The sequence below is a fragment of the Plectropomus leopardus genome, chromosome 16 (genome assembly GCF_026936395.1).
Source record: "Plectropomus leopardus strain MGB_pleo_1.0 chromosome 16, ASM2693639v1, whole genome shotgun sequence".
Lineage (NCBI taxonomy): Eukaryota > Metazoa > Chordata > Actinopteri > Perciformes > Serranidae > Plectropomus > Plectropomus leopardus.
The window spans coordinates 19,954,917-19,976,680 of record NC_142191.1 but is presented as its reverse complement, the minus strand read 5'-3'; the positions used below and the strand labels follow the sequence as shown (position 1 = coordinate 19,976,680).

The following is a 21,764-nucleotide window of genomic DNA, read 5'->3' as shown; positions in this document are numbered from 1 at the left end:
TTTTTGGTGCTTTTTTGGAGGGTTATGGGAAATGTAAATGTTCAGATGTTCACATGTTCCATTTTGTACTATCTTTTAATTTGAAGAACCTTTGCACAGTGTTTTATAAAAAGGATTGTGTTGACAGGTTTTGGATAAGAAGGGTGAATTGATTCATTCCTGTGCAATCTTGTCTAGATGTTGCTTCTTAGTTTTCCTGTCAGTGCAGCTCCTGAACAACAGAGGAAGGTGCTTGACTCAATTCATTTCATAAAAAAAATAATTGAACCCTAATTTTCCTCAACTGTCACTGATCAGACAAGAGTGGGCGGGATATTGTTTTTGGGGAGGGATGCTGGTTTTAGTCAAGCACAACTTGCAAAGTTGGTGATTGCAGCAGGAAAGGAAGGTTTCTCAAAGCTCAGAGTCTCGGCTTACGCCGCTGTGTCCAGATCCGTTTTGTTTCCCCCTGTCGGAAAAACAAACAGTTAAAGTGATCAGCTCTGACTTGAAGATAAAGCACACAATTTCAAGAAGTTTTAAAGAATTGAATATGAGGTTTACATCCCAGATCCATTGTCTTTGTAAAATGTAAAGATAAAAGACATTTGCAGTGATAACAGTATTAAAGTTTCTGAAATAAATAAATGCTGTATCGATTTGTGGTGCTGTTGACTTGTTTGTGCTTCTGCATTGCCTCTTGACTTTTGAGTAAAAAAAAAACAAACTTTAACACACTTTCGAATAAACTGACATGAGAAAGCTACAGTTTGTGTGTGTGTGTGTGTGTGTGTGTGTATGCGTGTATGTGTGTATGTGTGTATGTGTGTGTGCTTTGAGTGTTTCATTCACAGATCTCCAGAAGTATTCATCACCCTCACACTTGGTGGGTGTATTGCTGGGGACATGAAGGACATGCAGTGTTAAATCTAGTATAATTTAGACATGTGACATGTCCGATATTAACCCGTTCAGATCCCCTATCCAACTTTTCTATGATTTCTAGATCACTGCTTCCTGAGCTCTGAGAACTCTCAAATGCAGACTGATTTGATGTACGTCTGTAAGCAAATCAGTGTTTCACATCACCTTAAGGGGACTGTAGTAGAGCCAAGCCCCCTCTTTAACCCCCATGGCCCAACATGAGAAAACAACAGTCTTAAACTTCACAATTTGTGTTAAAATGGTGTTTAAAGTAAACATAAGGTGTTATGTAACTGATAGGTGTCAAAAAACGTTTGATTTAAAAAGAAAATCTGTCCATTTAAATGCATGCTGTAGACCAAAGTGTCCCTGGAAAAAGAGTAAGGGAAATACTGTTCTGATGACATTTCTAGAGAATATTTTGACTTTTTAAGACAAATACAATAGTGCTACATGTTTAGATGTATATATGTACACAACATCCCAATATTGTTTTGTGTTTGAAGAATCTGAATGGGTTACTTTTAATGAAACAAGAAAATGTTCAAACCAAACTTGTTTTCCGTTCCTTGGGGTCAGGATTCGGGCCACCCTGCCACTGCTTTCAAAGTGTTGAAGTTTTCCATACTAACTCACATCACTAAAGACTTTATCGTTAGCAGAATAGCTCCCTTGATTCATTTTTTTGATATCTAAACATCATAATAAATCTATAGCTGTGTGTAGTTGTTTGTGTGAGCAGTTCTGGGGGAAAGCCGCATGCAGCATTGTCACAGGCCAAGCAATCATCCTGTTAATAACCAGATGCTTTGAACAGGCACTGCACTACAGTAATAAAATATGATAAGTAAATACATGCATGCATGTCGTCCATATATTTGCTTCTGAAAAAATTTGAGATAAAAATTTGCCAGGGAACCCAAATGTATCATATAACAGAAACAAAATGAAGTTCTAAAAAAATACATTTATGTATATGTCTTTTAAACTATTGCAAAAAGTTTAATAAATACCCAAATTCAATTTTAAAAAAAAGAAGTGACTTTCTTCTATCGACTTTCTCCTGCAGAGCTTCTGTCAGATTGTATCTAGCAGTGAGTTATGAGAGAATGAGGAGAGGATAGAGTATTTGGATTTGGACTGTGTCTGCGTCAGGCTCGTATCGTTCCCCTATCACACCAATTCACCTGAATGCACTTCAACTGCTTGGTGGCATGGTGGTTTTCAGCCAGAACCATGACTTATGTTTTTCTGCTATACTTGTTACGCTGTATTACACCACTGCTGAAAGAGATGATTGGAAATGATAGTAACATAATTCAGCTTTTTTTCTAGAGATCACAAAAGAGATCTCTGTACCCTTTAATTATCAAGGCAATTAATCTTACTGAACATTTTCAAATTGTGAGATTAAGTGTAATGTATTATAAGATAACATTTGACTAATTTGTGCACGAAAAGTGATGCAGCTGAGAGAAATATAATCAAACTTGTTGGTTTTGTGACCGGGGATGCTGTGGATTGACCTGAGTCAGTTTCAGTCTGTTCACCTGCAGCAGTTGTTTAGGCGTGTATGAGGCCAGCGCAGCAGTGACCACAGTCTTGGTGCAGTAGACGAGAGGTTTAATGTAAGGAGGTAACAGATGAGTCATCTTTGGTACAAGTGAAAAATGTGTTGGCTGAATCATCCAGGTCTTTTTTTCAAGTATCTGCTACACAGAGAGGTGTGTGATACCTAAGTAAAAGTCTGATTAGGAAGAGCTGATGCCTGCAGGGTTTTTTGTGACTGCAAGAGTTAATTTGCCAACAACTAAATGTGTTTTCGATTTCGATTTTTGGGGTCAAGATTTGATTTAGAATTGATTCTCGATTCAAAGCGATTTGCGATTCAAAATCAATTTCCGATTCAAGATATAGGAGGTGTAATTTAAGGATGTTTTGCCAATGACATCTATTGTTATCAAAGCAAAGTGTGTCTGAAATTATGGAGGTAATCAGAATAATTATAGTTCAGAAAATGGACACTCAAAAAAAAAGTTCCATCGTTGTTTTTTTTTTTTTGTTTTGCAGGTATTTGTGTATGCCATTATCTGTGTCATTCTGCAAAGCAGCTCCGCTCTGTGATGCTGTAGAGGGCCACATCACACTCATTGACACTTCAGAGAGGGGCCTGATTCTCCTGCCTGCTCTGTCTGCAGTGAACACAGAGTTTACATCTATATGAGGCCCTGCTGCTTGTTACACTGTCTCCTGATTTACCCTTGTCTCATTATTATTATTATTATTATTATTATTATTATTATTATTATTATTATTATTATTATTATTATTATTATTATTATTATCAGGGGGCTTGCACGCTACCAATAACACAGAGCGATAGATACAGCAGGATTAGGCCAATCACAGTACAGTTTGCTTCAGGTGACGTGTAACATACGTAAGCGGATACAAAGTGTCGAATCGTCTTCCGATTGGTGGACAAGACCAAAACAAACCTCTGACCTCTTTACTAAGGCACCATGGGAAGCCAATATGGCGTTTAGCGTCGATGCTAATGTACGTTTATCATCGAAATATGGATAAATTATGGACGGAAGACACCCAATATCGGATCCATCACTATGGACTTATTGAACAAGGTCCCGTAAAAAGATCCGAAATCTCAGGCTGATAGTGATGCTTCTAAAAGAGCAACAGAGTCATCCCTCTGAACGGCAGCGCGGCAGCTTTTACTGGCGAAAACATTAAGGCGATCCGACAAACAGTGTAATTAAGACTTTTCTAAATGATAAGCAATTTAGAGGGTTAAGAATAATCGATGTTTAGGATTTTTGAATCGATTCTGAATCGTTAAAAACGAATTGTGATTCTTATGTGAAGTGATTCCCCCCTCTCTTTGTTAAGTGCTGGCTGGCCATGATATTTTTTTAGATTTCATAATATATATATATATATATATATATATATATATATATATATATATATATATATATATATAACTCAAAAATGTACAAAAAAAGTAAAATGTTTCAATTATCTGGAAATTTATCATGAGAGAAAAGTTAATCATGAAAAAAGTTTCTAGGACAATTTTTCAATTTTTTGGGGGGTATAATTTTCTAAAAAATCTCTTTGCTCTTAATAAAATAAGCTTTAAGGACCTTTTCTTTTCATGTTTTACTCATTTCTTGTTGTGGCGATCTGTTCATTTTTCTTTTGAAAGAAATAAAACTGATCTACTCAGGTTTTCATTGTTTAAGTGCTTGTAAAAAGCATCTGGATGCAGAAACAGAAAACTGATATTGATCCCAGTTTCAAAGGGTTAACCGATATATGTGATTCTCGAAATCCACAATTTGCTTAGACTTATGATTTTATGATCGTGCCTCGATTTGATTTTTGATTTAAACACCTTTCAGCACTGAATTGCCATTGTTGGAATATCAAGTATTGATTTGAAAGGATCAACAGATAAAAGGTTTTATGCCAACAAATGTTTTCAAATTTTTATTTAGCAAAAGGTACAGCAGCTGCATCATATCAAGCATAATATGACTTTAATAATGTATTTTACCAGTCAGTAGAACAAACTATGAAACACAAAACAACAGCAAGTACATAGCAGAAGATATTTCATAATAGTTTAATTTCCTCAGCTGCAAAAAGCTATTTTGTCTTTAGCTTCACTTGCACAGACTGCAGTTAACAATGAATTCTTGTTTACAGACCGTCACTTGTGGAGAAGGCAACATTATCGCCACACTGACCGCAGGGATGCAGGAGAGTTGTATAGGTCTGTTTCGTTTTCTCCAGTTCCAGCAGTAACCGTGGTGTCTGTGACAGTGCAACTACAAGCTAACGTTACGGGTAAGCTCCTCTGTGTTGTCTGTGAAGTGTTTTTTTTTTCTTTGGCCTCATCTTTTAAAACAAAAACAACAAAAAAGTTAACAAACAGCAGACATAGTTTCTCTCTCGGGCACAGGTTCATCTGATGCCTCTGCCAGCTCATTCTGTATCGTCCATCTCATATCTGATCTTGAATGTACTGCGTGATGTACTGTCCCGACAGATCCTCACCATGCTGTCAACACTGTTATGCTAACAGCTAGCGAGCTGTACCCAATATGCTGAGGTGTAATTTTGTAAATGCACAATTATTAGTGTTTATGTGTCACACATTGTTGTGTGCCTGGGTGTTATGCCCTGTTGGTGCGTGACATGTGGTTTCTTAGTTGCTGTACACTTATGTTGCGATTTTATTGACCAAATCGCTTCTGGAGGTACATTCAGTACTATCCATATGATAGGTTTACATGAAGTGCTGGAGGTGTGAGCCAGTATGCCCATAGACCTGTTTGGGGTCACTTTGGGTCAGTTAGAATTCTGTGATGTAAGAGAATTCAGTGATGTAAGAGAATTCTGAGATCAAAGCAGACTTCAGTGATGTAAGAGAATTCTGTGATGTAAGAGAACTCTGAGATCAAAGCAGACTTCAGTGATGTAAGAGAATTCAGTGATGTAAGAGAACTCTGAGATCAAAGCAGACTTCTGTGATGTAAGAGAATTCTGTGATGTAAGAGAATTCTGAGATCAAAGCAGACTTCTGGTATAGACTGCTGTGATGTAGGCAGAATTCGTATTGCCCTGACATGACTTTCTCCATCTTGCACAGACTGAAGCACATTGTCAGTGTCATGCGCAAACCTGGTATCTCCGCATTGCACTATTTTATTTTTTTTTCACCTCCTATCTCCACTGTATCCTTTTTAAACACTGGTTTTTCTGACTCTTGAAAAATAACATTTTTAGAGATTGGTTTTCGCCTGACAGCAGCGATATGGCCCTTCCTCTTTTACTGATATTAACCCTGGAATGTGTTTTAAAATGGACACGTATTCAAACTGTGTGACCGCCTTGACGGTATGGAATTACTCAAATTGCTATTTTTATGTGAAAGGGCGTAGACTAATTTTTGACAGTTGATAAGTTCTTGCTGCAAGGTTGCCATGATGCCTTTTAAATCTTAAAAATTGTATTAATCATTTGATTGTGAACATCAGCATCATGACTTAAAACCCAGAACTGAAATAATTTTGTATTTTTTTAGTTCCCGACATGTTTGAGAATGCAATCATGTGTAAACATTTCTACGTGAATGGTTAAGATATGGTTTTACATGGGAAGTATTCTTGTGATCATCTGACAGGAATTTTCCCCCCTTTTTCAGTTATTTACATGGCCCTAAGCCTCACCTGTAGGATGCACATTTTGCTCAAACATTAGTTCGCTGTCTGCTGCACAACAGAAGCATTTCTAGACTGTTCTAAATGAATGGTTGAAATGTAGTTTTACACAGTGGGGATTTTCATCATAGTTTATGAGACAGAGGACAAAATGCATTTGTGGGCAATTGTACATGGATGGCCAAGATGTGGTTTCAGACAGCACATGATCTAATCATAATTGATCAGAGAGAAGGCAAATTCATCATTAACCACATCTTATGAGCCATTTATGTTGTCTACACCTGCAACAGTCCTACATTTCATCAAATCTTTTCACCATGGTCAATGAGACAGAGGACATAATGCATTTGTGGGCAATTTTACATGGATGGCGAAGATGTGGTTTCAGACAGCACATGATCTAATCATAATTGATCAGAGAGAAGGCAAATTCATCATTAACCACATCTGATGAGCCATTTTTTCTGTCTACATCTGCAACAGTCCTACATTTCAACATGACTTTGGTTAATTCTTTTGAACTTAATGTCATTAGTCAGATTTTAAGATCATAACTGAATTATGTTCTCTTTTTATGTGTCCCTAAATCTCAGCTGCAGGATTTCAGTTTTGCTCTCACATTAGTTCCCTGTCTGCTGCACAACAGAAGCATTTCTAGACTGTTCTAAATGAATGGTTGAAATATAGTTTTACACAATGGGGATTTTCATCATAGTCAATGAGACAGAGGACAAAATGCATTTGTGGGCAATTGTACATGGATGGCTAAGATGTGGTTTCAGACAGCTCAGGTTCTAATCATAATTGATCAGAGAGAAGAACAATTCATCATTAACCACATCTGATGAGTCATTTATGTTGTCTACATCTGCAACAGTCCTACATTTCATCAAATCTTTTCACCATGGTCAATGAGACAGAGGACAAAATGCATTTGTGTGCATTTGTAAATGGCTAAGATGTGGTTTCAGACAACCAGGTTTCTAATCATGTTTGATCAGAGAGGAGAACAATTCATCATTAACCACATCTTATGAGCCATTTTTTCTGTCTACATCTGCAACAGTCCTACATTTCACCATGACTTTGGTTAATTCTTTTGAACTTAATGTCATAAGTAAGATTTTAAGATCAGAACTGAATTATGTTTTGGTTTTTTTTACGTGTCCCTAAATATCAGCTGCAGGATTTCAGTTTTGCTCTCACATTAGTTCCCTGTCTGCTGCACAACAGAAGCATTTCTAGACTGTTTTGAATGAATGGCTAAAATGAAGTTTTACACAGTGGGGATTTTCATCATAGTTTATGAGACAGAGGACAAAATGCATTTGTGGGCAATTGTACATGGATGGCTAAGATGTGGTTTCAGACAGCTCAGGTTCTAATCATAATCGATCAGAGAGAAGAAAAATTCATCATTAACCACATCTTATGAGCCATTTTTCTGTCTACATCTGCAACAGTCCTACATTTCACCATGACTTTGGTTAATTCTTTTGAACTTAATGTCATTAGTCAGATTTTAAGATCAGAACTGAATTATGTTTTCTTTTTACATGGCCCTAAGCCTCACCTGTAGGATGTACATTTTGCTCTTACATTAGTTCCCTATCTGTTGCACAACAGAAGCATTTCTAGACTGTTCTAAATGAATGGTTGAAATGTAGTTTTACATAGTGGGGATTTTCATCATAGTTTATGAGACAGAGGACAAAATGCATTTGTGGGCAATTGTACATGGATGGCTAAGATGTGGTTTCAGACAGCTCAGGTTCTAATCATAATCGATCAGAGAGAAGGAAAATTCATCATTAACCACATCCTTTGGGTCATTTATGTTGTCTACACCTGTAACAGTCCTACATTTCATCAAATCTTTTCACCATGGTCAATGAGACAGAGGACATAATGCATTTGTGTGCATTTGTAAATGGCCAAGATGTGGTTTCAGACAACCAGGTTCTAATCATAATCAATCAGAGAGATGGAAAATTCATCATTAACCACATCTTATGAGCCATTTTTTCTGTCTACATCTGCAACAGTCCTACATTTCACCATGACTTTGGTTAATTCTTTTGAACTTAATGTCATAAGTAAGATTTTAAGATCAGAACTGAATTATGTTTTGGTTTTTTTTACGTGTCCCTAAATATCAGCTGCAGGATTTCAGTTTTGCTCTCACATTAGTTCCCTATCTGCTGCACAACAGAAGCATTTCTAGACTGTTTTGAATGAATGGCTAAAATGAAGTTTTACACAGTGGGGATTTTCATCATAGTTTATGAGACAGAGGACAAAATGCATTTGTGGGCAATTGTACATGGATGGCTAAGATGTGGTTTCAGACAGCTCAGGTTCTAATCATAATCGATCAGAGAGAAGAAAAATTCATCATTAACCACATCTTATGAGCCATTTTTTCTGTCTACATCTGCAACAGTCCTACATTTCACCATGACTTTGGTTAATTCTTTTGAACTTAATGTCATTAGTCAGATTTTAAGATCAGAACTGAATTATGTTTTCTTTTTACATGGCCCTAAGCCTCACCTGTAGGATGTACATTTTGCTCTCACATTAGTTCCCTATCTGCTGCACAACAGAAGCATTTCTAGACTGTTCTAAATGAATGGTTGAAATGTAGTTTTACATAGTGGGGATTTTCATCATAGTTTATGAGACAGAGGACATAATGCATTTGTGTGCATTTGTAAATGGCTAAGATGTGGTTTCAGACAACCAGGTTTCTAATCATGTTTGATCAGAGAGACGGAAAATTCATCATTAACCACATCTTATGAGCCATTTTTTCTGTCTACATCTGCAACAGTCCTACATTTCACCATGACTTTGGTTAATTCTTTTGAACTTAATGTCATTAGTCAGATTTTAAGATCAGAACTGAATTATGTTTTCTTTTTACATGGCCCTAAGCCTCACCTGTAGGATATACATTTTGCTCTCACATTAGTTCCCTATCTGCTGCACAACAGAAGCATTTCTAGAGTTTCATAAATGAATGGCTAAAATTTAGTGTTACACAGTGGGATTTTCACCATAGTCAATGAGACAGAAGACAAAATGCATTTGTGGGCAATTGTACATGGATGGCTAAGATGTGGTTTCAGACAACCAGGTTTCTAATCATGTTTGATCAGAGAGGAGAACAATTCATCATTAACCACATCTTATGAGCCATTTTTTCTGTCTACATATGCAACAGTCCTACATTTCACCATGACTTTGGTTAATTCTTTTGAACTTAATGTCATAAGTAAGATTTTAAGATCAGAACTGAATTATGTTTTGGTTTTTTTTACGTGTCCCTAAATATCAGCTGCAGGATTTCAGTTTTGCTCTCACATTAGTTCCCTGTCTGCTGCACAACAGAAGCATTTCTAGACTGTTTTGAATGAATGGCTAAAATGAAGTTTTACACAGTGGGGATTTTCATCATAGTTTATGAGACAGAGGACAAAATGCATTTGTGGGCAATTGTACATGGATGGCTAAGATGTGGTTTCAGACAGCTCAGGTTCTAATCATAATCGATCAGAGAGAAGAAAAATTCATCATTAACCACATCTTATGAGCCATTTTTTCTGTCTACATCTGCAACAGTCCTACATTTCACCATGACTTTGGTTAATTCTTTTGAACTTAATGTCATTAGTCAGATTTTAAGATCAGTTTCACACACTGGGGATTTTTATCATAGTCGATGAGACAGAGGACAAAATGCATTTGTGGGCAATTGTACATGGATGGCGAAGATGTGGTTTCAGACAGCTCATGATCTAATCATAATCGATCAGAGAGAAGATCAATTCATCATTAACCACATCTTATGAGCCATTTATATTGTCTACACCTGCAACAGTCCTACATTTCATCAAATCTTTTCACCATGGTCAATGAGACAGAGGACATAATGCATTTGTGTGCATTTGTAAATGGCTAAGATGTGGTTTCAGACAACCAGGTTTCTAATCATAATCGATCAGAGAGAAGAACAATTCATCATTAACCACATCTTATAAGCCATTTTTTCTGTCTACATCTGCAACAGTCCTACATTTCACCTTGACTTTGGTTAATTCTTTTGAACTTAATGTCATTAGTCAGATTTTAAGATCAGAACTGAATTATGTTTTCTTTTTACATGGCCCTAAACCTCACCTGTAGGATGTACATTTTGCTCTTACATTAGTTCCCTATCTGCTGCACAACAGAAGCATTTCTAGACTGTTCTAAATGAATGGTTGAAATGTAGTTTTACACAGTGGGGATTTTCATCATAGTTTATGAGACAGAGGACATAATGCATTTGTGTGCATTTGTAAATGGCTAAGATGTGGTTTCAGACAACCAGGTTTCTAATCATGTTTGATCAGAGAGACGGAAAATTCATCATTAACCACATCTTATGAGCCATTTTTCTGTCTACATCTGCAACAGTCCTACATTTCACCATGACTTTGGTTAATTCTTTTGAACTTAATGTCATTAGTCAGATTTTAAGATCAGAACTGAATTATGTTTTGGTTTTTTACGTGTCCCTAAATCTCAGCTGCAGGATTTCAGTTTTGCTCTCACATTAGTTCCCTGTCTGCTGCACAACAGAAGCATTTCTAGACTGTTTTGAATGAATGGCTAAAATGAAGTTTTACACAGTGGGGATTTTCATCATAGTTTATGAGACAGAGGACATAATGCATTTGTGGGCAATTGTACATGGATGGCGAAGATGTGGTTTCAGACAACCAGGTTTCTAATCATGTTTGATCAGAGAGGAGAACAATTCATCATTAACCACATCTTATGAGCCATTTTTTCTGTCTACATCTGCAACAGTCCTACATTTCACCATGACTTTGGTTAATTCTTTTGAACTTAATGTCATTAGTCAGATTTTAAGATCAGTTTCACACACTGGGGATTTTTATCATAGTCGATGAGACAGAGGACAAAATGCATTTGTGGGCAATTGTACATGGATGGCGAAGATGTGGTTTCAGACAGCTCATGATCTAATCATAATCGATCAGAGAGAAGATCAATTCATCATTAACCACATCTTATGAGCCATTTATATTGTCTACACCTGCAACAGTCCTACATTTCATCAAATCTTTTCACCATGGTCAATGAGACAGAGGACATAATGCATTTGTGTGCATTTGTAAATGGCTAAGATGTGGTTTCAGACAACCAGGTTTCTAATCATAATCGATCAGAGAGAAGAACAATTCATCATTAACCACATCTTATAAGCCATTTTTTCTGTCTACATCTGCAACAGTCCTACATTTCACCATGACTTTGGTTAATTCTTTTGAACTTAATGTCATTAGTCAGATTTTAAGATCAGAACTGAATTATGTTTTCTTTTTACATGGCCCTAAGCCTCACCTGTAGGATGTACATTTTGCTCTTACATTAGTTCCCTATCTGTTGCACAACAGAAGCATTTCTAGACTGTTCTAAATGAATGGTTGAAATGTAGTTTTACATAGTGGGGATTTTCATCATAGTTTATGAGACAGAGGACAAAATGCATTTGTGGGCAATTGTACATGGATGGCTAAGATGTGGTTTCAGACAGCTCAGGTTCTAATCATAATCGATCAGAGAGAAGGAAAATTCATCATTAACCACATCTTATGGGTCATTTATGTTGTCTACACCTGCAACAGTCCTACATTTCATCAGATCTTTTCACCATGGTCAATGAGACAGAGGACATAATGCATTTGTGTGCATTTGTAAATGGCCAAGATGTGGTTTCAGACAACCAGGTTCTAATCATAATCAATCAGAGAGATGGAAAATTCATCATTAACCACATCTTATGAGCCATTTTTCTGTCTACATCTGCAACAGTCCTACATTTCACCATGACTTTGGTTAATTCTTTTGAACTTAATGTCATAAGTAAGATTTTAAGATCAGAACTGAATTATGTTTTGTTTTTTTACGTGTCCCTAAATATCAGCTGCAGGATTTCAGTTTTGCTCTCACATTAGTTCCCTGTCTGCTGCACAACAGAAGCATTTCTAGACTGTTTTGAATGAATGGCTAAAATGAAGTTTTACACAGTGGGGATTTTCATCATAGTTTATGAGACAGAGGACAAAATGCATTTGTGGGCAATTGTACATGGATGGCCAAGATGTGGTTTCAGACAGCTCAGGTTCTAATCATAATCGATCAGAGAGAAGAAAAATTCATCATTAACCACATCTTATGAGCCATTTTTCTGTCTACATCTGCAACAGTCCTACATTTCACCATGACTTTGGTTAATTCTTTTGAACTTAATGTCATTAGTCAGATTTTAAGATCAGAACTGAATTATGTTTTCTTTTACATGGCCCTAAGCCTCACCTGTAGGATGTACATTTTGCTCTTACATTAGTTCCCTATCTGCTGCACAACAGAAGCATTTCTAGACTGTTCTAAATGAATGGTTGAAATGTAGTTTTACATAGTGGGGATTTTCATCATAGTTTATGAGACAGAGGACAAAATGCATTTGTGGGCAATTGTACATGGATGGCTAAGATGTGGTTTCAGACAGCTCAGGTTCTAATCATAATCGATCAGAGAGAAGGAAAATTCATCATTAACCACATCTTATGGGTCATTTATGTTGTCTACACCTGCAACAGTCCTACATTTCATCAGATCTTTTCACCATGGTCAATGAGACAGAGGACATAATGCATTTGTGTGCATTTGTAAATGGCCAAGATGTGGTTTCAGACAACCAGGTTCTAATCATAATCAATCAGAGAGATGGAAAATTCATCATTAACCACATCTTATGAGCCATTTTTCTGTCTACATCTGCAACAGTCCTACATTTCACCATGACTTTGGTTAATTCTTTTGAACTTAATGTCATAAGTAAGATTTTAAGATCAGAACTGAATTATGTTTTGGTTTTTTTTACGTGTCCCTAAATATCAGCTGCAGGATTTCAGTTTTGCTCTCACATTAGTTCCCTGTCTGCTGCACAACAGAAGCATTTCTAGACTGTTTTGAATGAATGGCTAAAATGAAGTTTTACACAGTGGGGATTTTCATCATAGTTTATGAGACAGAGGACAAAATGCATTTGTGGGCAATTGTACATGGATGGCTAAGATGTGGTTTCAGACAGCTCAGGTTCTAATCATAATCGATCAGAGAGAAGAAAAATTCATCATTAACCACATCTTATGAGCCATTTTTCTGTCTACATCTGCAACAGTCCTACATTTCACCATGACTTTGGTTAATTCTTTTGAACTTAATGTCATTAGTCAGATTTTAAGATCAGAACTGAATTATGTTTTCTTTTTACATGGCCCTAAGCCTCACCTGTAGGATGTACATTTTGCTCTCACATTAGTTCCCTATCTGCTGCACAACAGAAGCATTTCTAGACTGTTCTAAATGAATGGTTGAAATGTAGTTTTACATAGTGGGGATTTTCATCATAGTTTATGAGACAGAGGACATAATGCATTTGTGTGCATTTGTAAATGGCTAAGATGTGGTTTCAGACAACCAGGTTTCTAATCATGTTTGATCAGAGAGACGGAAAATTCATCATTAACCACATCTTATGAGCCATTTTTCTGTCTACATCTGCAACAGTCCTACATTTCACCATGACTTTGGTTAATTCTTTTGAACTTAATGTCATTAGTCAGATTTTAAGATCAGAACTGAATTATGTTTTCTTTTTACATGGCCCTAAGCCTCACCTGTAGGATATACATTTTGCTCTCACATTAGTTCCCTATCTGCTGCACAACAGAAGCATTTCTAGACTGTTCTAAATGAATGGTTGAAATGTAGTTTTACATAGTGGGGATTTTCATCATAGTTTATGAGACAGAGGACATAATGCATTTGTGTGCATTTGTAAATGGCTAAGATGTGGTTTCAGACAACCAGGTTTCTAATCATGTTTGATCAGAGAGACGGAAAATTCATCATTAACCACATCTTATGAGCCATTTTTTCTGTCTACATCTGCAACAGTCCTACATTTCACCATGACTTTGGTTAATTCTTTTGAACTTAATGTCATTAGTCAGATTTTAAGATCAGAACTGAATTATGTTTTCTTTTTACATGGCCCTAAGCCTCACCTGTAGGATATACATTTTGCTCTCACATTAGTTCCCTATCTGCTGCACAACAGAAGCATTTCTAGAGTTTCATAAATGAATGGCTAAAATTTAGTGTTACACAGTGGGGATTTTCACCATAGTCAATGAGACAGAAGACAAAATGCATTTGTGGGCAATTGTACATGGATGGCTAAGATGTGGTTTCAGACAACCAGGTTTCTAATCATGTTTGATCAGAGAGGAGAACAATTCATCATTAACCACATCTTATGAGCCATTTTTTCTGTCTACATCTGCAACAGTCCTACATTTCACCATGACTTTGGTTAATTCTTTTGAACTTAATGTCATTAGTCAGATTTTAAGATCAGTTTCACACACTGGGGATTTTATCATAGTCGATGAGACAGAGGACAAAATGCATTTGTGGGCAATTGTACATGGATGGCGAAGATGTGGTTTCAGACAGCTCATGATCTAATCATAATCGATCAGAGAGAAGATCAATTCATCATTAACCACATCTTATGAGCCATTTATATTGTCTACACCTGCAACAGTCCTACATTTCATCAAATCTTTTCACCATGGTCAATGAGACAGAGGACATAATGCATTTGTGTGCATTTGTAAATGGCTAAGATGTGGTTTCAGACAACCAGGTTTCTAATCATAATCGATCAGAGAGAAGAACAATTCATCATTAACCACATCTTATAAGCCATTTTTTCTGTCTACATCTGCAACAGTCCTACATTTCACCATGACTTTGGTTAATTCTTTTGAACTTAATGTCATTAGTCAGATTTTAAGATCAGAACTGAATTATGTTTTCTTTTTACATGGCCCTAAGCCTCACCTGTAGGATGTACATTTTGCTCTTACATTAGTTCCCTATCTGTTGCACAACAGAAGCATTTCTAGACTGTTCTAAATGAATGGTTGAAATGTAGTTTTACATAGTGGGGATTTTCATCATAGTTTATGAGACAGAGGACAAAATGCATTTGTGGGCAATTGTACATGGATGGCTAAGATGTGGTTTCAGACAGCTCAGGTTCTAATCATAATCGATCAGAGAGAAGGAAAATTCATCATTAACCACATCTTATGGGTCATTTATGTTGTCTACACCTGCAACAGTCCTACATTTCATCAGATCTTTTCACCATGGTCAATGAGACAGAGGACATAATGCATTTGTGTGCATTTGTAAATGGCCAAGATGTGGTTTCAGACAACCAGGTTCTAATCATAATCAATCAGAGAGATGGAAAATTCATCATTAACCACATCTTATGAGCCATTTTTTCTGTCTACATCTGCAACAGTCCTACATTTCACCATGACTTTGGTTAATTCTTTTGAACTTAATGTCATAAGTAAGATTTTAAGATCAGAACTGAATTATGTTTTGTTTTTTTTTACGTGTCCCTAAATATCAGCTGCAGGATTTCAGTTTTGCTCTCACATTAGTTCCCTGTCTGCTGCACAACAGAAGCATTTCTAGACTGTTTTGAATGAATGGCTAAAATGAAGTTTTACACAGTGGGGATTTTCATCATAGTTTATGAGACAGAGGACAAAATGCATTTGTGGGCAATTGTACATGGATGGCCAAGATGTGGTTTCAGACAGCTCAGGTTCTAATCATAATCGATCAGAGAGAAGAAAAATTCATCATTAACCACATCTTATGAGCCATTTTTTCTGTCTACATCTGCAACAGTCCTACATTTCACCATGACTTTGGTTAATTCTTTTGAACTTAATGTCATTAGTCAGATTTTAAGATCAGAACTGAATTATGTTTTCTTTTTACATGGCCCTAAGCCTCACCTGTAGGATGTACATTTTGCTCTTACATTAGTTCCCTATCTGCTGCACAACAGAAGCATTTCTAGACTGTTCTAAATGAATGGTTGAAATGTAGTTTTACATAGTGGGGATTTTCATCATAGTTTATGAGACAGAGGACAAAATGCATTTGTGGGCAATTGTACATGGATGGCTAAGATGTGGTTTCAGACAGCTCAGGTTCTAATCATAATCGATCAGAGAGAAGGAAAATTCATCATTAACCACATCTTATGGGTCATTTATGTTGTCTACACCTGCAACAGTCCTACATTTCATCAGATCTTTTCACCATGGTCAATGAGACAGAGGACATAATGCATTTGTGTGCATTTGTAAATGGCCAAGATGTGGTTTCAGACAACCAGGTTCTAATCATAATCAATCAGAGAGATGGAAAATTCATCATTAACCACATCTTATGAGCCATTTTTTCTGTCTACATCTGCAACAGTCCTACATTTCACCATGACTTTGGTTAATTCTTTTGAACTTAATGTCATAAGTAAGATTTTAAGATCAGAACTGAATTATGTTTTGGTTTTTTTTACGTGTCCCTAAATATCAGCTGCAGGATTTCAGTTTTGCTCTCACATTAGTTCCCTGTCTGCTGCACAACAGAAGCATTTCTAGACTGTTTTGAATGAATGGCTAAAATGAAGTTTTACACAGTGGGGATTTTCATCATAGTTTATGAGACAGAGGACAAAATGCATTTGTGGGCAATTGTACATGGATGGCTAAGATGTGGTTTCAGACAGCTCAGGTTCTAATCATAATCGATCAGAGAGAAGGAAAATTCATCATTAACCACATCTTATGGGTCATTTATGTTGTCTACACCTGCAACAGTCCTACATTTCATCAGATCTTTTCACCATGGTCAATGAGACAGAGGACATAATGCATTTGTGTGCATTTGTAAATGGCCAAGATGTGGTTTCAGACAACCAGGTTCTAATCATAATCAATCAGAGAGATGGAAAATTCATCATTAACCACATCTTATGAGCCATTTTTTCTGTCTACATCTGCAACAGTCCTACATTTCACCATGACTTTGGTTAATTCTTTTGAACTTAATGTCATAAGTAAGATTTTAAGATCAGAACTGAATTATGTTTTGTTTTTTTACGTGTCCCTAAATATCAGCTGCAGGATTTCAGTTTTGCTCTCACATTAGTTCCCTGTCTGCTGCACAACAGAAGCATTTCTAGACTGTTTTGAATGAATGGCTAAAATGAAGTTTTACACAGTGGGGATTTTCATCATAGTTTATGAGACAGAGGACAAAATGCATTTGTGGGCAATTGTACATGGATGGCCAAGATGTGGTTTCAGACAGCTCAGGTTCTAATCATAATCGATCAGAGAGAAGAAAAATTCATCATTAACCACATCTTATGAGCCATTTTTCTGTCTACATCTGCAACAGTCCTACATTTCACCATGACTTTGGTTAATTCTTTTGAACTTAATGTCATTAGTCAGATTTTAAGATCAGAACTGAATTATGTTTTCTTTTTACATGGCCCTAAGCCTCACCTGTAGGATGTACATTTTGCTCTTACATTAGTTCCCTATCTGCTGCACAACAGAAGCATTTCTAGACTGTTCTAAATGAATGGTTGAAATGTAGTTTTACATAGTGGGGATTTTCATCATAGTTTATGAGACAGAGGACAAAATGCATTTGTGGGCAATTGTACATGGATGGCTAAGATGTGGTTTCAGACAGCTCAGGTTCTAATCATAATCGATCAGAGAGAAGGAAAATTCATCATTAACCACATCTTATGGGTCATTTATGTTGTCTACACCTGCAACAGTCCTACATTTCATCAGATCTTTTCACCATGGTCAATGAGACAGAGGACATAATGCATTTGTGTGCATTTGTAAATGGCCAAGATGTGGTTTCAGACAACCAGGTTCTAATCATAATCAATCAGAGAGATGGAAAATTCATCATTAACCACATCTTATGAGCCATTTTTTCTGTCTACATCTGCAACAGTCCTACATTTCACCATGACTTTGGTTAATTCTTTTGAACTTAATGTCATAAGTAAGATTTTAAGATCAGAACTGAATTATGTTTTGGTTTTTTTTACGTGTCCCTAAATATCAGCTGCAGGATTTCAGTTTTGCTCTCACATTAGTTCCCTGTCTGCTGCACAACAGAAGCATTTCTAGACTGTTTTGAATGAATGGCTAAAATGAAGTTTTACACAGTGGGGATTTTCATCATAGTTTATGAGACAGAGGACAAAATGCATTTGTGGGCAATTGTACATGGATGGCTAAGATGTGGTTTCAGACAGCTCAGGTTCTAATCATAATCGATCAGAGAGAAGAAAATTCATCATTAACCACATCTTATGAGCCATTTTTTCTGTCTACATCTGCAACAGTCCTACATTTCACCATGACTTTGGTTAATTCTTTTGAACTTAATGTCATTAGTCAGATTTTAAGATCAGAACTGAATTATGTTTTCTTTTACATGGCCCTAAGCCTCACCTGTAGGATGTACATTTTGCTCTTACATTAGTTCCCTATCTGCTGCACAACAGAAGCATTTCTAGACTGTTCTAAATGAATGGTTGAAATGTAGTTTTACATAGTGGGGATTTTCATCATAGTTTATGAGACAGAGGACAAAATGCATTTGTGGGCAATTGTACATGGATGGCTAAGATGTGGTTTCAGACAGCTCAGGTTCTAATCATAATCGATCAGAGAGAAGGAAAATTCATCATTAACCACATCTTATGGGTCATTTATGTTGTCTACACCTGCAACAGTCCTACATTTCATCAGATCTTTTCACCATGGTCAATGAGACAGAGGACATAATGCATTTGTGTGCATTTGTAAATGGCCAAGATGTGGTTTCAGACAACCAGGTTCTAATCATAATCAATCAGAGAGATGGAAAATTCATCATTAACCACATCTTATGAGCCATTTTTCTGTCTACATCTGCAACAGTCCTACATTTCACCATGACTTTGGTTAATTCTTTTGAACTTAATGTCATAAGTAAGATTTTAAGATCAGAACTGAATTATGTTTTGGTTTTTTACGTGTCCCTAAATATCAGCTGCAGGATTTCAGTTTTGCTCTCACATTAGTTCCCTGTCTGCTGCACAACAGAAGCATTTCTAGACTGTTTTGAATGAATGGCTAAAATGAAGTTTTACACAGTGGGGATTTTCATCATAGTTTATGAGACAGAGGACAAAATGCATTTGTGGGCAATTGTACATGGATGGCTAAGATGTGGTTTCAGACAGCTCAGGTTCTAATCATAATCGATCAGAGAGAAGAAAAATTCATCATTAACCACATCTTATGAGCCATTTTTTCTGTCTACATCTGCAACAGTCCTACATTTCACCATGACTTTGGTTAATTCTTTTGAACTTAATGTCATTAGTCAGATTTTAAGATCAGAACTGAATTATGTTTTCTTTTTACATGGCCCTAAGCCTCACCTGTAGGATGTACATTTTGCTCTCACATTAGTTCCCTATCTGCTGCACAACAGAAGCATTTCTAGACTGTTCTAAATGAATGGTTGAAATGTAGTTTTACATAGTGGGGATTTTCATCATAGTTTATGAGACAGAGGACATAATGCATTTGTGTGCATTTGTAAATGGCTAAGATGTGGTTTCAGACAACCAGGTTTCTAATCATGTTTGATCAGAGAGACGGAAAATTCATCATTAACCACATCTTATGAGCCATTTTTTCTGTCTACATCTGCAACAGTCCTACATTTCACCATGACTTTGGTTAATTCTTTTGAACTTAATGTCATTAGTCAGATTTTAAGATCAGAACTGAATTATGTTTTCTTTTTACATGGCCCTAAGCCTCACCTGTAGGATATACATTTTGCTCTCACATTAGTTCCCTATCTGCTGCACAACAGAAGCATTTCTAGACTGTTCTAAATGAATGGTTGAAATGTAGTTTTACATAGTGGGGATTTTCATCATAGTTTATGAGACAGAGGACATAATGCATTTGTGTGCATTTGTAAATGGCTAAGATGTGGTTTCAGACAACCAGGTTTCTAATCATGTTTGATCAGAGAGACGGAAAATTCATCATTAACCACATCTTATGAGCCATTTTTCTGTCTACATCTGCAACAGTCCTACATTTCACCATGACTTTGGTTAATTCTTTTGAACTTAATGTCATTAGTCAGATTTTAAGATCAGAACTGAATTATGTTTTCTTTTACATGGCCCTAAGCCTCACCTGTAGGATATACATTTTGCTCTCACATTAGTTCCCTATCTGCTGCACAACAGAAGCATTTCTAGAGTTTCATAAATGAATGGCTAAAATTTAGTGTTACACAGTGGGGATTTTCACCATAGTCAATGAGACAGAAGACAAAATGCATTTGTGGGCAATTGTACATGGATGGCTAAGATGTGGTTTCAGACAACCAGGTTTCTAATCATGTTTGATCAGAGAGGAGAACAATTCATCATTAACCACATCTTATGAGCCATTTTTTCTGTCTACATATGCAACAGTCCTACATTTCACCATGACTTTGGTTAATTCTTTTGAACTTAATGTCATAAGTAAGATTTTAAGATCAGAACTGAATTATGTTTTGGTTTTTTACGTGTCCCTAAATATCAGCTGCAGGATTTCAGTTTTGCTCTCACATTAGTTCCCTGTCTGCTGCACAACAGAAGCATTTCTAGACTGTTTTGAATGAATGGCTAAAATGAAGTTTTACACAGTGGGGATTTTCATCATAGTTTATGAGACAGAGGACAAAATGCATTTGTGGGCAATTGTACATGGATGGCTAAGATGTGGTTTCAGACAGCTCAGGTTCTAATCATAATCGATCAGAGAGAAGAAAAATTCATCATTAACCACATCTTATGAGCCATTTTTTCTGTCTACATCTGCAACAGTCCTACATTTCACCATGACTTTGGTTAATTCTTTTGAACTTAATGTCATTAGTCAGATTTTAAGATCAGTTTCACACACTGGGGATTTTTATCATAGTCGATGAGACAGAGGACAAAATGCATTTGTGGGCAATTGTACATGGATGGCGAAGATGTGGTTTCAGACAGCTCATGATCTAATCATAATCGATCAGAGAGAAGATCAATTCATCATTAACCACATCTTATGAGCCATTTATATTGTCTACACCTGCAACAGTCCTACATTTCATCAAATCTTTTCACCATGGTCAATGAGACAGAGGACATAATGCATTTGTGTGCATTTGTAAATGGCTAAGATGTGGTTTCAGACAACCAGGTTTCTAATCATAATCGATCAGAGAGAAGAACAATTCATCATTAACCACATCTTATAAGCCATTTTTTCTGTCTACATCTGCAACAGTCCTACATTTCACCATGACTTTGGTTAATTCTTTTGAACTTAATGTCATAAGTAAGATTTTAAGATCAGAACTGAATTATGTTTTCTTTTTACATGGCCCTAAGCCTCACCTGTAGGATGTACATTTTGCTCTTACATTAGTTCCCTATCTGCTGCACAACAGAAGCATTTCTAGACTGTTCTAAATGAATGGTTGAAATGTAGTTTTACATAGTGGGGA

At 36.4% G+C, this 21,764-nt stretch overlaps 1 long non-coding RNA gene across 2 annotated transcripts in view; it reads left to right on the top strand.

The window, feature by feature from the left end:
- The first annotated feature begins 3,407 nt into the window (after window positions 1-3,407).
- The window catches only part of LOC148186883 (uncharacterized), a 56,028-nt gene continuing 37,671 nt past the window's right edge, over window positions 3,408-21,764 (top strand). The window contains exons 1-2 of one of the 2 annotated variants that reach the window (XR_015779156.1): window positions 3,408-3,545; window positions 4,633-4,773. This is a non-coding gene — a long non-coding RNA (uncharacterized LOC148186883). Of the gene's footprint in view, window positions 3,673-4,632; window positions 4,774-21,764 lie in introns of both variants that reach the window. The other variant, XR_015779155.1, reaches the window with a different exon arrangement.